The sequence below is a fragment of the Streptopelia decaocto genome, assembly GCF_964273445.1.
Source record: "Streptopelia decaocto genome assembly, chromosome: 2".
Lineage (NCBI taxonomy): Eukaryota > Metazoa > Chordata > Aves > Columbiformes > Columbidae > Streptopelia > Streptopelia decaocto.
The window spans coordinates 98,430,634-98,454,867 of NC_138655.1; positions in this window are offsets into that span (position 1 = coordinate 98,430,634).

A 24,234-nucleotide genomic window follows, 5' to 3' on the forward strand; every position below is an offset into this window, starting at 1 on the left:
GGGCGGGGCCTCAGGTGGGGGGCACCTCCCGCCCCTGGACCCACCTGTGCCCTTGTCACCTGCCTCTCCCGCCTGCGCCCGCCAGGGGCACCATTGGGGGCTCTCGCGAGAGCTGGATGCGTGACGTCATGCTGGAGTGGGAGGAGCCTGATGACACCATTACCATCACATGAGGTCACCACGTGACCACTCAGCAGCCACCTCCTGGTTTGGGTGGAATGTTGGGTGAAGCTTCATTTGCTTCTGCTGGGGGCTGGAGGCCCCTCCCACCTCCACCAGCCAATAGCACAAGGGAGGCCTGGCAGCCAGGCTTCCCATTGGAGGAGGCCCCATATGTCATGGCTGACACCTCCCCATCCTGGTCTTCCTACGCCAGGCCTGGTGGCTATGGTGGGGCTGGGGCTCAGGGTGGTCGGGGTGGCCTGGTGAGGAGCTGCGGGAGCTGTGGTTTGGGTTCTGTGCTGTGATCCCCATGGGACACCCCTACTGTGGTGTTGTGTGGGCATGTGGTGGCATCATGCCCATGGCACTGGAAAGCATGGTGGTCTGGTGGAAGGCGCATTTTCGTAGGTTGGTCCCTTGACCTGTGTCTAACAGATGTCTCCATGTCAAGCCGAAAACACAGTTCTGACTCCTGCCATGATGGCAGATTGTTTCTACTGAGCACAAAATGGAAATATAATTGATCCCTTGCACTGGCAGGTAACGGCCATACCAAAAGTACCAAGACAACTGGTCACATAAGCAGTGTGGGCATCTCTCTGCCACTGAGACAACTGGTGTGGCTCTGTGGCCAGAGCAGGTAGAAGGCAGGTCACGGCAGGAGATGCACGGCAGTGGAGACCTGTGGGGCCATGTTGGACACAGACAGGACACATGTGGAGGCCTGTGGGGCCATGTTGGACACACCAGGACCTACTCCCTGCCAGCCCTGCCATCTTCCTGGGACAGCTTTTCAGGCTTCCACGTCCCCACAATGTAGTCCTTGCCTTGCTCAGGCCATTTCCAAAGGGTTCACAAACTAATTACTTCAACTAGTGGTTTTTTAAGTGTTCACCACGTGAATGACTTGCTCATCACATGGAAACAGGCGAATTTTGCCACTGGTCTTGATATCTCACTCTTGTCTACATATAGCTTATGTCATAGAATCATAGAATGGCATGGGTTGGAAGGGACCTTCAAAGGTCATCTAGTGCAACCCCGCTGCAATGAGCAGGGACATCTTCAACTGGATCAGGTTGCTCAGACCCGCTTCTAGCCTGGCCTTGAATGTCTCCAGGGATGGGGCACCTCTGGGCAACCTGTGCCTGTATTTCACCACCCTCACTGTAAAAAGTCCTTCATGTCTAACCAGAATCTCCCCTTCTTTAGTTTAAAACCATTACCCCCTGTCCTATCGCAACAGGCTCTGCTAAAAAGTCTGTCCCTATCTTTCTGATAGGCCCCTTTAAAGTACTGAAAGGCTGCAACAAGTTGTCCCTGGAGCCTTTTCTTCTCCAGGCTGAACAACCCCAACTCTCCCAGCCTGTCCTCATAGGAGAGGTGCTCCGGCCCTCTGATCATATGCACGTCAGTGTGTTGGCCAAATCCCAGCGAAGTGTCTGAAGGCCACAGCAGTAGACTGACTGGTATCTTGTCAAAAAGTAATACTAATAAAATGTTCATGTTGACAGAAAAATATTATTTACCTTTGTAGTCAACACCATGATAAGTACATTCCAACATAATTAGTTGTATGGAGGGTTTTGGGTGATAACTTTCTATTATTAAAAATTGATATAAATTCATTAGCCATTTACTTTCTGCACCATTGTAAATGCACTAAGGTTGTAGGTAAGACAAAACTCAAAAACATTAATGGAAGAAAGGGCAGCCATCTATGAAAGATAAATTATTCATAGTAGATATATGGCCACAATATAAAAATAGTTATTATGAAGTGCAAAGAGGGATGTTAAAATGCAGCATTTAAAATAAAGTTATTAGCTGCTGTGTAATAATTCATCAAATAAAATAATGAAATATGGCTCTACCAAAATGGAAATGCCCAATGGCTCCAACATAATCAACAACATTAAACTTCTCTTGCAAGAAAGCATCACCAAATAATTGCAGAGTGTTTCAAACTATGGATATGTTGAAAAGATTAAGCAAAAGATTAAGGGAAAACTGCTGTGAAAAGATATTTAATCACTGAACGTTACAATAATACTGTGAAATATATCCTGATTTTCAGAGGACCACAAAATGGTTGAGATGGGAAGGGACCTATGGAAGCCATCTGGTCCAACACCACCTGCTCAAGCAGGGCCACCTAGAGCTGGTTGCCCAGGATCATGTCCAGATGGCTTTCTAAATCAGCCAGTGTTTTCTATCACGTAGTAAAAATGAGAACTGCTTTATAAAGTGCATAAATTTAATGTACCTACTTAATAACTTTAGTTGTAAATCTATTATCTGTTTATCTCCAGCTGTCACATTGTGCAGCGTATTCAGCAAACTCAGGTCCTACTTAAGTGAGGTAGAGCTGGAAAGGGGGTTATATATTCACATTGCAGGACCAGTATTAAATTGTACACATTGGAAGTTGGCCCGTCAGCCTCCAGTACATGCCGAAGACTTTCCAAAGTGAAACTGGTGACTAGACTTCAAATTCCTCCCCTTGTAAAAACCAAATAGGATAGCAACATGCAAAATTAATTTAAGAGGAGGATTTGGAAGAATAAAAATAGGTAATGTTAGAAGAGAGGAGCAATGTATATATTAATTTTTTCCCATACGTCAACAATTTCAAATATAAAAAGAAGTGGGTTTGAGGGCAATAGGTTGAAGAGAAGTGAAAAACACCCAGTGTAAAGAGTACAAAGTAAAAAGATCAGTCAGCTTTTCATATGATAAAAGGGATTGCTTTGATCAACTAAATCCAATGAGATTCGTCATTTGCATTGCAAATGTATTTCAAGTACTTCTTCAGCTAATAAACATCAAGAAATTTGGGAACTGTGTTCTAATTACATGTAGCTTTGCTGTCATACTGGAGTTAAATATTTGTTTAGTTAGTTATGCCCTTTAAGTCACATTTTAAGTAACATTTAACAGTAACACATTAAATAATATTTTTGCTTATGCTTTTGGACAGTTCAGGTCTGGAGGAAGTGAGAACAACAGCAAGAAAGTGCTTTGGCATCTCAGAGTGACTCATGAGCACCTTAGCCCCATATTCTCCTGCCTGTGGGTGGATTCACAACTTCAGCTCTTTCTCATTAGCTCTCTCCAAGCAGAACAGCAGGAGCAAAGAGCATCTACCTGCAGGTATGCAGCCAGTGGTTGGGCTGGCAGAAGGGAGTCCTCAGAATCTATAGAAAAGTCAGGAGAATTAACTTCTATAGCTGCCTTCCAGGTCCTGGAGTAAGATCCCAAACCAATACTGACCTAGGTGGTTCTTCTGCTCCCTGCAAGAGACCTTCTCTAATGCCACCTTCCTAAGTAACAATACCCTACAGTTACAACTGCTGAATTCCTTAGTTCAGACAAAATAATGTATTCAGAGCTAAAGTACTTTTCACTTAAGTCGAATTAAAATAGCAGGATATCTGCTGTGCTTAGGGTTTGGTGATGCAAGTTGGCACAGCCCATTCCCTTAGATCAGCCCCAAATTCCACAGAAGACTAGAAAGCCTCTTACTGAATGCAGTAGATTTTCAAGCAAGTTTTTATCAAGAGCAAAGGAGCCTCTCTTCTAGAAGAAGAAAAGGAAGCCAAAAACCAAAGCACAACAAAAAGGCAAAACACAGTGCCAGGCTATTAGAAGTTATGGAAAAAGTAACCATATTCAAAAAGTCTGGTAGTTTTTACAGCTTAAAGCACATTGTCAAGTCAGTGCCGGAGCAATTAAAAAGACGACAGAGTTAAAAAACTGAGTACCATTGTAAAAATAAAAAATTGATAAAGAAGTTCTTTCCAAGGAGGCTATTCCCTTATTTACCATAATAAAAATCTTTAGTTGCAACTTGCTGTTTTCACTCTCTGCTGTGAGACACTGTCACAACCAGGTAGCATGAGACTTCCTTGAGAACTCTTTAAAACCCAAGCTCTCATTTGGAAAGTACATAATAGGTCTTAATTTCTGCACTGAAATGAGACACATTAATAATGGTAATATGAACATGTGCCAGACTCTAGCCTCAGTCTTCACTAGGTAATATTAACAAAACTAATAGATCATGTCAAATGCCAGAATACAATATCTAGGCCAAGTTAACTTGACCTTGATATTTATCCCTTAATCAGTTGCATTAGTTTGGATACTTAATGAAATTACCTTTCATCATATTCCATATGGGCTTTTTTTAAATGAGCATAATGTAAAGATTTCCAGAAGAAGAATTTATCACAATTATTTGTTAATTATAGCTGAAGCAACATCACTTTCTTCATTAAACGAAACAAAGTTTATCAGGATGTTTTTACCTACAAAAATAGTTTCAAAATTATTGTTAAACTGTGTGACTTATTTGTCTAAAAGAAAGACGGATCTTAAAAATCCAGATCACGTTCTTGACTAGAATTAATAATTCAAACAAACTAAGGAGTAAAGGTAACAGAAAAGAATGAGGAATTAGTCCATCCAGTAATTAGTATCTCAGTTACTAATTCACACTCAAAATTAATCAAATTAGTTTTAGAAATAACCTGATGTTTCTGAATTTCAAATATAATCAGCAAAGTCTCAGTTTCACTTACAATAGAAGCACTTTAGCCAAATTTGAAAAAAGTATGTCTGGAAATATTAGATATATCTGGTCGAAAATACTTTAATCATAAAGCATGTGCAGTAACACAGGAAATCAATTCCTTAGTAAGTGCAAATATTTGTACTTTGAGAATTCCATTGGGAAACACAGTTCGGTCTGCTTTTCATAATTTCTAAAGTCTAGAAATGGAAACAAGAAAATGTTAGAAAAAAAACAATCACTGCTGCTTTTGCCAACACTTTGCACATACAATTCTGATATTTTAAGGTGTTCCCTATTCTTAGAAAAGGAATTAAAACCCAGTTATAACAATGTATTGGGTGTTGCCAGTAGTTGTGTTTGTAATGGCAAACACCCCTACAAGTTTGGCTCAACTTTCCCTAGGTTCTGAAATTAGATAGGTGTATGTCTACCAACATTAAAGGGAACATAATAACTCTGTAGAAGTACATATTCAGGTCATACAGTAGGGCTAATAAGGCCAACAAAATCTAATAGAACTTCAACAATTCTCCATGTTTTTAAACTTTATTAAGCTGGAGAATATATTCAAAGAATGAGCTATACTTTTCTCACCTGTATTTTCTCTGTGTTTAAGTTTTATCAGTAAATAAGTTTCCTGTAGTGTTTGATGCCACATGGAATTTGTGTGATAAATTTACACACACAGATTCTTAGCCTACCTTTTCAGCCTTTCTGCTATGTTCAGCTAAAGACAGTGTTTCCGTTGAGTATTCTGAGATAGCTATAAGCCAGTATCATACAGCTTCTTTCTAAATTACGTACATGTTACATATTAAGTATTTTTCTTTGTTCAGAAAGAATGTTTAGCAAATTCTTAGAATAAATTTATGTATTCCTTTTTATAACCACAGTAGTTAGGGTATAGTCTTTAAGGAAAGGAAAGGCTGCATTGCAGGAGGGGTACCCCATCTCAGCACGGTGTGGTATGCTGGACATTTCATGGGAGATAAGATAAAACAAAACATAAAATAATTTATGGTTAACAGAGCTGCAGACTAATCTATAAGAGATTACTTAGCAACTTGTTGTCACTGGATTTAACATTAAGTGAAGTTTTTAAAATTACCTAACCAAACAGGTAATATGTCTAGTCCTTGACCAGGTGTAAAAATCAACACATTTCAGCTAATTCCAAGAAGCTGGGCTGACTTTGCACAGTCCCAGTCCAACGTTTGTGGAGTTCTTTGAAATAAATTACAGCCTCATTTTTCCAGTTAGTATGCTGTGAATGTACTTGAAATAATAAAGTGGATATTTAAATATTTGACCTTATGCTATTCAAATATAAAGGAATTTTCCCATTTGTTTCAAAGATAATAGTCCAAAACAATTAACCATTTCATTAAATATGGTGCTATGAATGCTCATGGTCAATCTCAAAAAGTTCTAAGTTCCTTTTTAAAAACATAATAATCTCATTTGAATATTTCTAGGGTTGAAAGATCTTTGCCCTCTGCACAAGAGAACATATATTTACATTTACAATTATAATGTTTTACGTATATAACACTCCAAACAATCCCTCTTCTTATATGAATTCAGCAGTTTAATGAAATATTGTGGGGATAAAAAAAATAAAAAATAAGGTCACTTCTTGTGGAATCATAGCGGTACCTATAGACAGCTTAGCCAGTGCCCAGCACTGATGACTGGCAGACTTGCTCTTGGAAATGACATGTTTGAGCTGAGCAAGTGAAAAAATGTTTGCAGTGTTTTTCCCTCTCCCAAAGTTGACATATAAATCCAAGTCACAATATCTAAAAAGTCTGAGAGATCATTCTATTATACAGCCTTTCAGATGCCTTGTCTTGACATATTCCTAAAGCAGACAGAAATGTTTACCTTTATATTGTGAGAGATTAATTACATGTTGAGAGTGAGAGATACACAGGTCAGCTGATGGTACAGCAAGGAAATAACTTTTTGACGTCTGCTCTCAACTAGAAATATCTTGGTTGGAAAAACAGTGGATTGGTTCTGTCAATGTATCAAAACAAATTCTGAATAATTTAGGTGCATACAATTTATTTTCTTCAAATTCTGAATATTGCTTGAAAAGAAGACAGATGAAGACACTGATTTAGATAATACTCTAAGACTGCCTTATCAAGATTAGGCTCTTCATGTTATCCTTGATAGTTTGCTACATGCCATGGTTTGGCTAGAGAGGTCCAGGTAAAGCCTGTTGTAATCTCAGAAAAACTGTAAAGGTCACAGACAGTGGCATATTCATGGCCAACAAAAAACTCTCCATGAAAGGTGGAAAAAATGTGAGATTTTTTATTATGAAGGCGGGCTTAATACAGCTGAACAAATTCAGTTGGGTTCAATACCAGCAAACAAGGAGTGGCATGATGATTAGGAAGTGTATATTTTTTCAAAACGCAGTACCTAGGGATGATTGTAAGGAGCCTAATTCTGATTATGTTTTTAGTACCAGGAATGTCTTTGAAGCTGTTAATATGAAAGTCCTCCAAACATATCGTTTGTTCAGCCTCCTCACAGATCTCTAGAGTTCGCATCCTACCTGGCTGCTTAGGAACTTCTCCTTGAAGGACCTATGTTTCACATCTAGCTAGCAGACTCTAGATGTATTTCTAAGCTTAATCTAACTGTCAAAGCCCTGTTTGCCAGCAGGTGCCAGAGCTGCCAGTATCAAGGTGGCTGATACAGTTTCTTGAACAACCATCAGTAAGGTAATTAGTGTCAGGGAAGTTCATGCTGAGGATATCTGGGCTAAAGGACTGTTCTTCCTGATTCCCCATCAAAAAAAGGGGTATCGATATCCTAGATCAGAAAAAGCCTAGATGAGCATGAAATGTATTTAAAACAGGAGGGTTTCAGTTCCACCATGAGTTACGACAACTGGCCTGAAGGGACTTGCCTCACTCCATTGGCTGAGATGGTGCTTAATTTCCTCTGCATAGAACATGGAGATAGGTAGTATTTCTTCACCAAATAGGCTTCAAAATGTTTTAAGAGAGAATCACTTAGTAGACTGGATGGCTGCTGAGTTCAGACTTGTGGTTCCAGGGGCCTTGGTGAAGCCCATAACTGTTCTGCTTTTTGTGACCTTACATGGAAGTATATTTATTGAAGCAAACCCAGTATTGTATGCGAGGTGCTTGCATACCTGCAGTGAAATCCATGATGATGACATTGGCATCATTGTGGTGAACAGACACGCTTTGAATCTGACTCAATCTGGATTTTATTCCAGGCTTAATGTAACACAAGGTCAGATGCAGAAGAGTCTGAGACTGTTGCAGCCAAGCTGGACATCCCTTGACACCTAGGTAAATATGAAGAAAGGAGTGGAAAGAATAATGCAAGTAAAGAGGATCAAATAGTTTTTTAAATAGATGGACTAATGAAGTATGCTTTCTTATGGACAGTATTTTATCCTTGGGTTTCAGTACCTAGTAAGGTAAAAGCATCTCTCACAGCTTTCTCCACAGCTGGGGCTTGCAGAACACCTTGCTCTTATTTGAATTTTCTAGTGCCTGGTAAGCTCCAAGTTCATGCTGCAGTATTTTCTGTAGTGGGAGTTCTACCAGCCCTCTTGCCCCTGCTAGGCTTCCTAAAGATTTACTGTTAATTAAAAAAGATGGTGTTCCTTACAGCTGAAAGAGGTTGGGAAACAAAATAATATATCTTTATGTCAGGGCCCTGAAAGCCTCAAAAGACTCTGAACCTCTTCGCCCACCTTCCCGTGAGGGTTTTAGCTGCCTGCACACAAGTCCAGCTCTCACACAGCCCAGGTGTGTGCCTGGGGTTCAAGTACTGGGAGAGCTGGGGGAAGCCTCCAAGCTCAGGTCCTCACTTCTGCTAGGATGTATGGTTTCTTTTAGAAATCATACTTTGCTGACTTGCTCTTCTGGCTTGACCTCAGACCTGCCTCATCCATACGGACCTGTCTGGAGACTGCTGGAGCACACTGCCTGTAGTTACCTTCATGACCCCTGCTCCAATCATTTTGCTCAGGTGCTGTGAGACTGTGTCCTGTCAGGGAGTCCTGCCTGCCAGTCTTGCTCTCCCCCTGGCTCCTGGCTCCCCTTGCTCTGTGGATCTGCCCTGTTCTGGCTGTGCTGTGATCCTCAGCTCAGAAAGCTCAGGTGTGACAGGCTTGTCCTTGTTGGGGACTGTGATAAGGGAAGTATGTGAACCAAGCTCAAGATAAAAAATGCAGGGCCTGAGGGCAGGAGTCTCATTTTCCACTGCTGCCATCCTTTGTAGTAGAGTTTCTGAACAAGGAAAGACATCTACCAGATGTTAGGCACCTTCTCTAACTTCTAGTAAGGAAAGACATCTACCAGAGCTTAGGCAGCTTCTCCGACTTCTAGTATCTCCAACAATAAAGGAAAACAGATACATTCTGCAGATACCTGTTTGGCCTGACATAAAACCCCTGGAGAGTCTGGTGTTCATGTAGTGCTCCTCTACCCATCAACATGACAGATAGCTTTCAGATTTCTTTTTACTACTCAGATCTCTGCATTATCTGCTCCCAAACTGGCTCAACCAGCTCAGAAAGAGAACCACACATCAGTCATTCAGGTGCAGTGGTCTGCATCATGATCCAGATTACCAGTGAAAAAGGCTTGCCATCTCCTGGGAGGAGAGGGCTCTCAAGGCATCCATTTCAAATCACCCTTAACTTCAGCCAGTTAAAACAGAGGATTTATTTTCAAGATCTAAGGAAGGCAACACAGACACTAGTCTTGTGAGTGCTGTAACTAAAGTAAAGCATGCTTTATCTGCCTGCACTCAGAAGAAATATGAAAGGTCTCTCTCTTTCCCCTTCTAGGCAGCTGACAACATTGGGGGCCAGCCTCTTACCTAATCTATGAGGTTTGTAACTGAGTCTTCTTGCTTTTCCCCTCCTCCATTTGCAGAACAGTCTATTTTTAGACCCATAGAGTCCAGTCACATTCTCTTCCTCCTACCAGAGATTACTGAGAGATAATAATGCTTGGAAGGTAATTTTGATGCTTTTAATACTTTTCCCTTACGTAATTGACAGCCTTCATCTCTTTGTAAATGGTCACATTCTTTTGGCATGGTTAAAAGTAGTTAATAGCTATCTGGACAGTATATGTAGTTAGTCAGCAGTTTCCCTAGTGCTTAGTTAAGCAACAAGCAAATCTCTAACCCATTGATTAGTTAACGTCCTGTTGCTCAGCATGGGATGCAATGAAGTTCATTGGAGGAAGATTGTTTATCCCGAGAACCACATACATAACATAAAACGTATAATTTGTTAAATACACTTTATATAACCACAAGCAAGGGAGGGCAGCCCTTTAGCACTTTTCCCTGAGTGAGCCTGTGGCAAGGCAATACTGGTAGAGTATGATCTGGACCTGTGCCTCCAAGTCTTTCCCACTCACTTGAGTTTTCCTTCTTCCTATGTCTTGTGTTGGACCACTGCTGCTACTCTATTATATGCACACAAGCACTCACACTTTTAACTCCCTCTGACTGAGCAGTCTCCCCTGCATTCTGTTCCCTCATACCTGACTCTAGCAGCAGCCACTTCCTACCACGGGCTCTGTCCTGTTCCTCACTTCAGGTGCTGACCTGCCTACATCTTGGGTAAGAGGGGTCCAGAGGGCCTGCAAGGGCTAATTTCTCATCCTGCCTTGTGCATTCACTCACCACATGGTGTCTCAATCAGCAATTTCTGTCCATGTTCTCCTGAAAATGAGCACTTCACTCCAGCATGGTATTTCAAACTTTGGACTGACTAGGCTCCTACACATAACACAGAAGGAACTGGACTCCTCAAAAGGGGATCCAGGTGTGATCTGTGTCCATGAGCAGGGGACTGTGTACAACTACCCCATAAGCCTTCTTTTGATTTACAGAAGGCTGTTCTGTCAGTGAACAGAACCATTGTGCTTAGCATGGTCTGTCTTGCACACTTTGAAATGTCACAATATTTCTCAGCCACCCGCACTGCCACCACCACCTTTGTGTCTAGTCTTCAACACAATCTAGTGCTGTGTGCATTAATTCTAGACATGGTTGTAAAAGACATGGTTGCTTATAATAAACAGCATTGACCAGGAGTTGAATAATGCTCAAGGAATTTTGTCCCATAGTGAGCTACCAAACTGCTTAGGAGAGACCCAGACAAACTCAGGTTTGTGGTATATTGAGTGCTTCCACAGTGGGACCAGACAGTCCCTCATTATTTAGTACAAAGCTCAAAAGTACTTTTTGTTTAATGGAGGGATTAAAAAATTCTCCATAGGACTGCAGAAGATATTAATCTAAATAACCATAACCATTTCTAGAAGAGAAAAAGAAGAGGCAATCCCAAATTCCAGATCATCTCCCATGAAGTGTAACGTAAGGGTGACTGACTGGCTTATCAGTCAAGATGTTGTGAACAGCAAGCAGCCCATCACCTTCAGGATGGGAGGAAGCTTAGATGCTGAAGAAACAGGAATGGCAAAGTTCTCTTTTCATTCACTTTTAATTGTTTTAAATTGTTTCTATATATTCTGCACCTCCTGTGTTTGTATGTACATTTTGTAAGGAAATTGCTTTCTTCACATATACCTTGACCTTAAAAGCAAAGAGTGATTTCAGGGAGTGGTAACTGTAATACATGACCATTGATGTCCTTCCCACAGGCACTCAGCCAGCAAAAGGTTGCTCTTCTGCTTAGCTGCATGGGGAGCTGAAGGGAAGAGTGCTCTGTGGAGGAGCTATCATCTAGGGATACCAGGTGTTTCCTGGCTGTAGCTGACTGTTGGGGAACATAAGTAAATTTTGAGGGGCCACATGTTATTTGCGACAGAATTGCATCATTGGACTAACTACCAGAAGTTCTTCAAAATGAAGGATGCCAAACATATGAATAGAAAACAATGTTTTCAGGTTACTTGGACAATCTAATAGCAGTCTAGAGCTACTTCAACATTAATTAAAAAGATGAAAAGACCAAACACTTCTCAGTAGTGGAAGATGGTAAAATGAAGGACAATGGCCACAAGTTGCAGGTCAGGATGTTCATATTGATCATTAAGAAATATTTTCTTAATATGAAGGTGTCTCAATCTTCGAACTGGCCCAGGGAGGTTGGGGCATCCCCATCCTTAGAGGTTTCCAAGGCTTGAACATGCAGAGCCATGGCTGGCCTAATTGTCAGCAGCCCATGTTTATACTCTGATTGCAAATAAAAATGAATACACAATACAGAACAATAGGACCCTTGGAGGGATGTGTCTGAACTTTGTGCTCAGTTTGAACAGCTCAAGAACTTCAACTGAGAAAGACAGAATTAATGACTGAAGTGTTGCTGTTGGGGAACAAGTGTTATTGTTGGGAACAGACACTTTCAATAATATATCTTTCAATCTCTGCCACTTTTTGCAAGATTTGGCATTTTATAATCACTTGATGGCTATGCATATTTGTGGACCAATCTAGTTGTCGACACTGCATAGCATTGAGTATTTATATACAAGGTCAACAGAGCTCAAAATTGTTGGAACAATAAAGGACTCAGCATTCCGATTCAATGTGAATCACGCAAAGCCATTTATTACAGAAACAAGCCTCCTTATATACACAACTATATTCTAATCACGCGTCCACACTCCAAGCATGGATTCGCTAAATGAGTATCATGGGCTGTCAATGCGCTGGAGTCTCACTGATGATACGTCCGATGATTCACACCACACCAGGACCCCGCTGATTGAGGAAGGCCCCTCTTTCTCACAGCAGATTCTGTTCTCAGCTTCTCGAAGCGGCCTTGAGCCAGACTTTGAGCCAGACTAATTCAGCAACAAATCTTTATCTATCAAAACCCCTTCACACAAAATATTTTGCCACGTATTTTTCTAGGTTCATGACTCCACATATCACGAGCTCCATTGCTATCAGAGCGTGGGACAGGGAGATGTTTTTGTGTTAGGAGAGCATTACTTTAATTCATCTCAGCCTTGGGAGTATGGAAAACAATTTTCCACTTGGTAACTCCTCCTATTGTAAAAGAAGAAAGACAACAGATACTGCCTGGGAATAGTATAACACAATTACCACAATTTGAATGTTACTGAACATAGATGGTATTTTCCAAACAGAAAATGTGGAAAGAGATAGAGCTTGCTGTGTACCTGAGGTTGAACTTCCTGCACCTGTAGAGGTTTGGACATTACCACTAGCAACAACTAACAACAAATGGAAAACACGAGTCTAATTGACAATCTAGTTTCCCAAATCAGTAAAAGCTTTGTCTCCATTGGGGAGGAAAGGAAAAAAAAAAAAAAAAAAAAAAAGTAAGTTAATTACCTTCCTTGATTTTTTTCCCTTTCTCTAGTTGTTTATAAGCCACTAGAGGACACAGAAGACAGCAGGACCTCAGCCCTTCTACCTCTCTGGTCCCTCCAAGTACTCAATACACCACAATGAGCTCTACAGAGCAGACAGTGAGGCTTTTGTGGCCTCCTTGTGTGGCTGTAGTCTGCATCCAGTGAAATACTTCACAGAAAGACATGCTACCTGTCACTGCTTCCCACAGCCTGTGCACCACCAAATCCAGCGGAAGAGCTCCTGTCCCTGCTGTGAGCCAGCTTACACTTACAGCAAGTGTTACTTTGCTTATTTTACAGAAATTCATGCGGTTAAAATTACATTCATAAGAAGTATTTTGCAACTTAGCTTCTAAACTCTAATCCTGCAATTGACTTTTTTAAACATACATATACATAGACTGATATGTGCAGAGCAACATACAAATAATAACATGGATCTTAATGACATTCATTATTTCAGTCATACACACTCACATCTTAAGACCTGTTAGGTTTAGTATTTTAAACTGTCTATTTTATATGGGACAAACTAACCCTATAGCAAAATAGTGCCAGGATTACTGTTGCAGGTTTCCCCCTCTGCCCATTCCCCATTAAGTAAAAACAGTATTATCTTGGCTTTCATTCTGCCTTACATAAAGAAGATTGTCCATTCCTTTCATTATGAAACTTCTGTTGCTCATCTTCTGTCCTATAATCACCTGTGATTTCACCCCTTTCATTTTATTCTATTCCCTTTCAAACAGCAAGAGTCAGGTTTCTTTCCTTGTTTTTAATTTTGTGATCAGTTCCTAATTCAACTGCTTCAGGTAAAGTTAGGAAAAAAGGGGTAAGATGCAAGTAGCAGTAGAATAGAAGAAAGAAAAGCAAGGGATGGATCAGTTTTCTAATCCTGTTGCTATGAAATTCCAGTCTGCTCTTCTGCAAACAGAGCTTTCTAGGTACATCTACAGGGCACAACACCGCAGGATTTTATGATAGCCAGCAACCACTCATAGGTGCACTGTGAAAAGCTGAAAATCACTTTTCTAAGGTGTTTATGTTGTCAACCACTGACCTAGAGAATCTCAATTCAAGCAATGGCAGACCTCAGGGACACACCAAGGGTAAGGCAGCTGGAAAATTCATGTAGTTAATGTCTTCATTTTCTATGAAGAGCTATTACTCTTTCTACCCCATGTCTTGCATAATGAAGTCAATTACAAAACAGGGCAAGGCTCTATGGCATTTAAAGTTATTTGTGGTTTTATCTGTCTATGGGAGATTTGAGATGGGCTGTAGGAATGGCCATTTGAGAACAGAAATAATTTGAGCAAGGTTGTGTAGAGCCTTTCTAAACACAAGACTGGTACAAACCTAGTTGTCACTAATGTTCCTGGGAAGAAACAACTGGTGGAATCTCTGTACTGAAACACCACCTGCCTAAAAAAAAAAAAAAAGTAGCCAAAACCAGTTAGGAGTGGGGAGGGCAAGTGCATGGGTTCTCCTGATCTTAAGTTACTAGTATTCACAATCCTCTGAATCACCTAGGCATGCTAGTTCAGCACACCTCAGTTACACATTTATTGCTCTGCTTTAAAACTACTGAACTGAGGCTAATGAGGAGCATTAGCTGTAGCTCATCAGACAGAACTGGTACTTCCAGTAAAGAAAAAATAAAACAATAGAGAGATATAGCAATAAAAGTAATTAATTTTAAGAGTAAGACACCTAACATGTTCATCCTGCAGATCACTGCAATTCTCACTTTCAGCTGACCAGTCACCATTCTCAGAACGTAACTATCAGGAGCAGGCTAACAGTCTTGGGAAGTTACATCGTGTTGAACTTTTTTTAAATGGAAGACTGTTTTGAAGACAAAATTCTTGTATCAGTATTCTTCTCCATAAGGCAAACCCATACATTAAAACACTTCTTTCCCTTAATGTACTCTGGATTCTCCACCTAAAGGAATTTTCCTGTCCTGTAACTTGGGGTGAAGTGTCAAAGACTGTAACACAGACATAGGCCACCTGAACCTTAGGCCTTCAACTTCCGCATATTCTGTAAAATATTTATTCTAACATTTCTGCAGTTGGGACAGCATACTGATGGTATTTTAGTAAGTGTATGACTACATCATAGCTGTCTGACTAAACTGGTGGCTTGCCTGTCTAAACTGGTAGCTTTCTGTCATGGAGTGACTGTATCAGTGGACAAGGGAAGAGCAACTGATGTCATCTACCTTGATTTCTGTAAGGACTTGAACTTGGTCCCACACAACATCTTTGTCTCTAAGTTGGAGAGATATGGATTTGATGGACGGACTATTCAATGAATGAGGAAATGGTTGGATGGTGGCATCCAAAGACACGCAGTCAATGGCTCAATGTCCAAATGGATAAATAGTAAGTGGTGGCCCTCAAGGGTGGATATTGGTACCAACACTGTTTAATATCTTTATTAATGAAATTGACAGTGGGATTGAGTGCACACTCAGCAAGTTTGCAGATAACACCAAGCTGAATGGTGCAGTTTATACACTGGAGGGAAGAGATGCCATCCAGAGGGTACTTGACAGGCTGAGGAAGTGAACTCATATGAACTTCATGGAGTTCAAAAAGGCCAAGTGCAGGGTCCTGCACCTGTGTCCAGGCAATCCCCAGTATTAGTGCAGACTGAGGGATGAATGGATCAGGAATGACTCTGCAAAGAACTTGGGGATGCTAGTGGTTAAGGAGGTGATTCTGCCCCTCTGCTCTGCTCTGGTGAGACCCCAGCTGGAGCACTGTGTCCAGCTCTGGAGCCCTCAGTACAGCAAAGACATGGACATATTGAAGAGGGTCTAGAGGAGGCCACCAAAATGACCAGAGGGATGAAACACCTCTGCTATGAGAACAGGCTGAGAAAGTTGGGGTTGTTCAGCCTGGAGAAGGCTCCAGGAGACATTATTGCAACCTTTCAATATATATAAAGGGGGCTTATAGGAAAAAGAGAGACTTTTTATCAGGGCATGTGGAATGCAATGGAATGCAATGGAATAGAGTAGAGTAGAGTACAGTACAGTAGAGTGGAGTAGAATAGGAGTAGTGTAGTTGAGTTGGAAGTTACGTACAACGATCCAACTGCCTGACCACTTCAGGCCCAAACAAAAGTTCAAGCGTGGTCTTAAGGGCATTGTCCAAGTGCCTCTGCAACACTGACAGGCATGTGGCATCTACCACCTCTCCAGGAAGGCTGTTCCAGGGCTTGACCACCCTTTTCTCAGGAAAGAAACGTTTCCTCATGTCAAGACCAAACCTCCCCTGACATACACAGCTTTGAGCCATTGCCACCCGTCCTGGCACTGGGCACCAGGGAGAAGAGCTCAGCACCTCCCTCTCCCCTTGTCCTCCTCAGGAAGCTGGAGAGAGCAGTGAGGTGGCCCCTCCCTCAGCCTCCTTCTCTCCACACCAGACAAACCCTGTGTCCTCAGCTGCTCCCCGCAGGACATGTCTTCCCGCCCCTTCCCCAGCTTTGCTGCCCTTCTTGGGATGCATTCAAGGACCTTCTCATCCTTTTTAAACTCTGGGCCCAAAACTGTACACAGCACTCAAGGTGAGGCCACACCAATGCTGAGTACAGTGGGATAATCACCTCTCTTGACCGGCTGGTCATGCTGTGTTTGATGCACCTCAGGATGGGGTTTGCCCTCTTGGCTGCCAAGACACACACTGCTGACTCCTACTGAACCTCCTGCCCAGCAGCTCCCCCAGATCCATTTCTGCAGGGCTGCTCTCCAGCCACGTCTCTCCCCATTTAGCCTTGTGTCTAGTGTTAGTCTGTCCCAGGAGAAGAATCCAGCATTTGTTCTGGGTTGGGCTAGATGATCTTTAAAGGTCCCTTCTAACCCAAATCCTTCAATGATTCTCTGTAATAAAAGCTGTATTCATACCCGAAAAGTAATGCTGTAAAGGTCCCTACTGTACCTTAAAGAAGACACTCCTAAAAAATTTTATCTCATGCCACTTGACTACATCATTCTCTAAATACACACTCTCTACTTGGTATAACAGAGAGATTAGAAAAACTTAAAATTCTACCAGTTTGATTTACAGTATCACGGTATCACAGTATCACAGTATGTTTGGGATTGGAAGGGACCTCAAAAGATCATCTAGTCCAATCCCCCTGCTGGAGCAGGAACACCTAGGTGAGGTCACACAGGAACATGTCCAGGCGGGTTTTGAATGTCTCCAGAGAAGGAGACTCCACAGCCTCCCTGGGCAGCCTGTTCCAGTGCTCTGTCACCCTCACTGAGAAGAAGTTTTTTCTCAAATTTAAGTGGAACCTCTTGTGTTCCAGCTTGATCCCATTACCCCTTGTCCTATCATTGTTTGCCACCGAGAAGAGCCTGGCTCCATCCTCGTGGCACTCACCCTTTATATATTTATAAGCATTAATAAGGTCACCCCTCAGTCTCCTCTTCTCCAAACTAAAGAGACCCAGCTCCCTCAGCCTTTCTTCATAAGGGAGGTGCTCCACTCCCTTAATCATCTTTGTTGCCCTACACTGGACCCTCTCCAGCAGTTCCCTGTCCTTCTTGAACTGAGGGGCCCAGAACTGGACACAATATTCCAGATGGGGTCTCACCAGGGCGGAGTAGAGGGGAAGGAGGACCTCTCTCGATCTACTAACCACCCCTCTTGTAATACACCCCAGGATGCCATTGGCCTTCCTGGCCACAAGGGCACAGTGCTGGCTCATGGTCATCCTGTTGTCCACCAGGAACCCCAGGTCCCTTTCCCCTACACTGCTCTCTAATATGTAATTTCCCAAACTATAGTGGAACCTTTAATTTGTTAGTTGACAAGTATATGCCCCAGTAAAAATTAAACAATGACATAACGAAGAACTGGCACCTCTTTTCTCACTTCCCAGTCCTTTCATACATTTTCAGAATCATACCTATAAAATTTCACGTTATGTTTACTAAATCTAGCTCCAGTCACAGGTAAGTCAAGCACATCCCACACTGCTTCATGGACCCATTTCTTGCAGCAGTAGCAGGTCCCACAGATGCTACAGGGTCCCGAGCACAACCTCAGGGAATAGGGAAGCCTCTCCCTCTGCCAGGAATCTGGAACAGAGCCTCTGTAGATTAAACAGACCTTGAATTTGTTATCCAATACTACAGCAATAACCGTGCTGACCTGTCTGACGAGAAAAAAGAAAAATAAATACTGTCAAAGCCATTCACCTGTAAAGATAAGATAAGGTGGGAATGTAACCTCAAAAAAGAAAAAGGGGGAAAAAAACCCAGAGTTGTGTGAAATAAGTGTGAAACAATGCTATTTGGGTGCTATCAAACAAAATTTTGTTACAGCTAAGAATCACGCACGAGATGGCATATATTCAGATATAAAAAGCTCTAGGACCTGGAAATCAGAAATGAACACAACAGAAATATACACTGTTGTTTTACAGACCAGTTCTGCTCTGCCTCTGCTCATCTTGTCTCACTTCACTAGGATCCCATTCCACTCTTAAACCTACTGGAAATTTCAGTTCTTAAAACTGAAAGGCAAAACCTGTGGGGAAAAGTAGAAGGAAGTCTGACTGCTTGGTGCTTTCAAACTGTGATGTTCGTTTACCATGACAAATCTCTTAAAACCTGCCAGCAAACAGCCTATCAACATAAAGAAAAAGTAAGAATTCAATAAGAGATGTACTCAGAATAATGATTTTTAAAGATTCCTTCTCACAGATCTTAACGCAAGAGGAAAATAATTACCAGGAGTCATACACTGAAGGGTAAATAGCAGCCTGAGTGTCTGGGACTGGCCAAGTGATAGGCATTCATTTCTGTTCTAACAAAAGTGTTTACTCCTACTGACTCTGCTGCCATGACAGAAATAGAAATGCACAAAATGTCAAGCTCTTAAACAAAGCAGTCAAGAGGTACCAATGAGGAAGTTAAAGTTCAGGCATCCAAATCGGAGTGACACACAGAGAGCGCTTGTCTGTCTTCACGTGCTGATGAGTGCATTGAGTTTGTCCCAGCCTGCTCCCCACAGGCTTTTCTACTATTCTTTGTTACAAACTCACCAAAATATAAATATTTAAAAAAAAAAAAAAAGTCTAATTTCCAGTGGAAACTATGCAGAGGAGAGCTGAGTTTTCTTGGATGCAATACATTTCAGCAGTGACAAGAAGAAAAACACATTAACTGACTTTCCATTCACCAAATATACATAATTTTGCCGCTTATCAGCTGTTGGAATCACTTTCTTTAGTAAAGGCTCTTTGAACTAGCTAAACTGCCAAATTTAGATTTCAGTTTTGCAGCAGGGCCGATGTTAGCAAGATGCAGTAGCTCTGCAGCAGCCCCACAGCCTTACCCACCTCACTTCCCTGCCCTCAGCAGAGCTGGGGGTCTCCTGCAAGCTGAGAGCTGGACCCCTTTCCTACCTGGGAAAGGGGAGCTTTAGTGTACTTGTAGTGCTCAGGCAGGAGGGAAATCTGAGTACAAGTAAGGTGAATAATTGCACTCAGCCTGGAGAGCTTGTGCATTTTCTGCAGGACACGGTACTTTCTTGCTTCGACCCCAAAATCTTCTGTAACAAAACTGTGCCCTGGGCGGTGTTTCCTCTTTTCATTGCTTTTTGATGGTGGATGAAAAGGGCTCCCATTTGTGCTGTAAACATTCATAACATTCTACGGGGTTATATGGTGGTGTTATCCTCCTCTACTCTGCACTGGTGCAGCCTCACCTGGAGCACGGTGTGCAGTTCTGGGCATCACAGGATAAAAAGGATATAAAGCTACAGGAGAGTGTCCAGAAGAGGGCTATGAAGTTGGTGAAGGGTTTGGAGGGGAAGCCATACGAAGAGCAGCTAGTAACTTGGTTTGTTCAGCTTGGAGAAGAGAAGGCCGAGGGGAGACCTCATGGTGCCTACAGCTTCCTCACAAGGGGAGCAGGAGGGGCAGGTACTGATCTCTTCTCTCTGGTGACCAATGGCAGAACCCGAGGGAATGGCAGGAAGATGTGCCAGGGGAGGTTTAGGTTGGGCATTAGGAAAAGGTTCTTCCCGCAGAGGGTGGTGGAGCACTGGAACAGGCTCCCCAGAGAGGTCCCCAAGCCTGACAGTATTCAAGAAGAGACTGGACAATGCCCTCAGACACATGGTGTGAACTGTGGGGTTGTCCTGTGCAGGGACGGAGTTGGACTCAGTGATCCTTGTGGGTCCCTTCCAACTCAGGACATTCTATGATTCTACGATTCATTCTATGATTCTAAGATGTTTTGGGCCCAATACCTACTTGCTGGTAAGCTGTTGAGTTCTGCTCAACAGCTGCACTGACTGCTGCCAGGAGGGAAGCAGGACTGCAAATGTGAGGAAACTCAGATGCATCTCCTGTTCAGGGCTTGCCTATATGCGTGGAGGCACGCAGGTGCTTGGTGTAGCACCTTGCAGCCTGGCATAAGTGTGTTTGTGTCTCTGCTCTGAGCTCCACTAACCACTTTCACACCCTGGGGTCTTACCAAGTTTCTTTAACTGTGTTTGAGTTGGCATGAGTGATGAACTATTGAGTTGATGAACATGAGTTGGCAGCAGTGATGAACCATTTGACTCTTATGCCTCCTAATGAGGAGATGGTATGTGAGCATATTGCTGCTTACTGTTTTGGTTTTGGATATTCATTTAAGTTATTCAATATTTCTTTAAGGAGGCACACGCTCCGTAAGCTATAATAACCATGTGGAATCTACCAAGGAAAACTAGCACTGCTAGCAACAGGCATACCAGCCTGCATGTCTGCTCTTCAAATCTTTTGTGCTGCCTAGGGAAAGGAAATATGTGAAGTAAGCATTTTGGTGGCTCTTTCATTATATATCAACTGTGAAAAGTTAGATGAAGAAACATAGTGTTTATTTGGAGAGAGTTCAGCTTCCTCCCCAGAAAAATTGGCCATTGATGCAGCTATTTGGAGTCTATTAACTGACAACCTCCATCTTCATTTTTTGGCAGTAATCGTTAAAACCCAGCTTGATGGTCACTCAAGAAAAACGACATGGTCTCCAGCCAAGCACTTGGGCAAGGCAGATTTACTGTGTGAGCAGCACTTGCTCCATGAATGAAGCTGCCTCATCTTCAACAAACTTTTCTCAATTGATTTTTGCCTGCTTAAAAACCTCAGGCTAGGAAAAAAAAGTCAGGAACTACCTTTGGTGCTCAGTTCAGCATTTATGAAGGTACAAGATTTCTCTAGCACAGCTGATCCTTTCTTTCCATCAGCTTGTCAAATAAGAGACAGAGTTTTCTTTCCATGGGATTTATGCTGGATAGGTATTTTATTGCTTTAGTTCCAGATATTTTCCAGTCCTAAGTTTGTGGTGGATGGAGATTTTTTTTAATCTGTCCAGGTGTTCCCTGGAGTTCAGGAGTTGGTCAAGGACTGGGTTAGGTGCTTCTGGACTGTAGCATTTTTGTTTTGAATTGTCTGCTTCGTGTATTTAGCAAGTCTTGGCTTCTCACTTAGCAAGTACTTAAACATAGCCTCAGTATTAAGATGATAATTTATTTCAGTGTTATTAATTGTTCACAGTATAGGGCATGGAGCATCTCACATACAAGGGGATACTGAGAGAGCTAGGACTGTTCAGCCTCAAAAAGAGAGGACCCAAGAGGACCTTAGCAACATTTATAAATATCTGATAGAAGGTGCAGAGAAAAGTGACAGAAGAGGCAACAGGCAGAAACTGAAACACAGGAAATTTTGTCTGAACAAAAAAACCCACTTTTCTACTGTGGGGGTGGTTGAACACTGGGAGAGGTTTTGGAGTCTTCATCTTTGGAGATACTTGGAGCCTGACTGGACACAGCCCTGGGCAACCTGCTGTAGGTGACCTTGCTTTGAGCAGAAGGGTTGGACTAGACAGGCCACAGAGGTCCCTTCCCACCTCAACTGTTCTGGTTTTATGATTGTCATTGCAGCTTGTCATCAGGCCAACAGGAGAAGAACACAAGGTCCATTGTACCACATGTTTTGTTTTGTTTTTTTTGTCAGGAGCCACCCTGTGTGCCTAGGAGGCTCTTTTTGATCTGATTGCAGCCAAAGATTTAGTAAGCTGCCTGGAGTCCAGCAGTAGCAGCTCCTCCTTCCTCACTGATTGAAGCCGCTCCTCAGAATCAGGTGATGATTTTCAATTACAAGTTAGCAATGTCAATAAAGTCAGTAAGGTCTTGTGAACCACAGCTGTGGACTGCTGCCAAAGCCCTGAAACAAAGTTTTCCTTTGAAGAAATAAATAGTAGAAATGGAGTAGCCTCCTTCTCCCAAGACACACACCAGTGGAGTTACTAACAGACTACTCAGTCTAGCACTGGAGCAAGTATATAGCACCCTTGAAACGCTCATGTCAGAGAGAGTAAAAGCTGACTTCTGCCTTCAGTGTGAGCCAGGAGCATATATGCATTGCTTTATTTGGAAAGCCACTAACACCCAACCAATAACAAAAAGTTTATAAATCTTGCAACTGCAGACGGTTCAAGGAAAGGCTACAAATATTGTTCGAACCTGCAGATTAAACTAATCATCACTTGAAATGATGCCAGGTTGTCCCAGGTAACTTGCTGAAAACCATGACAGGCCATAGAACCCAACTGCAGAACCTGTCTCCTTTTCATGACACCACAGATCTCAAAACACCTGCTGTAGCACTGCCATTTTACTATGCCTGTTCCCATGGCTTTGTTTTCTTACCTGTTTGGTTTCCTTACCTATTCCTTGGAGCCAGAGAGAGAGTAGCTAACTGAAATTAACTACAAGTGTTCTCCATTAGTATTTGTTTTCCAGTACGTTTGAGCAAAGCCCACCAGGTAAGATGGGACTACCTGAAGAACATACTACAAAAAACCTCAGATGTAATTACCACAATAGACAAACATTTCTACACTTTTATTCCTACTGTTTGAAGTATGGTGCTTTGTTAGTCAGGTGTTTGTAAGAATCACTGGTCTTTCACCATAGTAAAGTACAAATGAGTGCAGTGCAGCAATGTGCTATCAGCAGTGATTGAATGCAAGAAAAACATGCATGCAACTCATTGTTCTTAGTTAACGAAGATTTTCTTCTGGTTTGATAGGGCACATTCTATAGAGTTTCAAAATCTAAACCAAAACCTTTTTGTCTTCACTTATCCTCTTGCAGAGTTAGATATAGGACAAAATACGTCTGAAGGCTGCAGAAGTTCCTTCCCCGTCTGTAGTTATATGATGCATAAAAAACAAATCAAAGGATTCTGCAAGTGATTATTGTTTGTATTGCTCACATACAGTGTAATATACATTTATTGTCTTTTATAGCTATCCAACTCAAACAAAGCCTGGCTCCTTTGCTGTTAGCTGTGGCAAGAAGTTGACTGCCCTCACTTAACAAGGGAGTAGAAGTATTAGGGCTGACAATGAGAGTGGTTTTGGTTGTTTTTAGATGAAATCTAATCTATGAACTGCAAACCTAGTTTGTAAATATGCAAACTAAACCAGAAGCAGAGGTAATCAATTTTGTTCTCTTAATTCTTTCAAAACCCCAATATGTAGGTTGTTTGGGTGTGGGTTTTTGGGGGGTTGTTTGTTTGTTTGGGTTTTTGTTGTTGTTGTTGTTTGTTTTTCTTTTTTTTTAACCTTTAGTTAGCAGAAACTAAAGATAGACATTCATATTCTGTGGATTCATTCAGCAATTACCAATCAACATATTCCTGTTGTTCATTCCATAATGTAAGAGCTTTGTTGCCAAGTTGCAACAAATCCATGGCTAGCTTTGACAGTGACACTGGACATGAACAGTTTCTGATGCAATAAACAGCTTCACTAACTGGAAAACAAACTAAAGCATCTACTTCAAAGTGTGTCCATCCCATGGAATTTAGGAAGAACTCCTGGAAAGCCCAAACAACGCACACTGGGATTTGTGGGATTATTCACCTACTTCAAGTTAGGCAAGTACTAATGTGAGCTGCAGCTTGTATCCTAATAGAAGTGATGCATACATTTATAACATCCTGACTCTTACTCAATACAAGCTCTGAACAGCTTATAGGAATATCCTATGGACATTCATAGCCTGTATCCTCTCCATATGCTTACAGGCAATCAATCTTCAG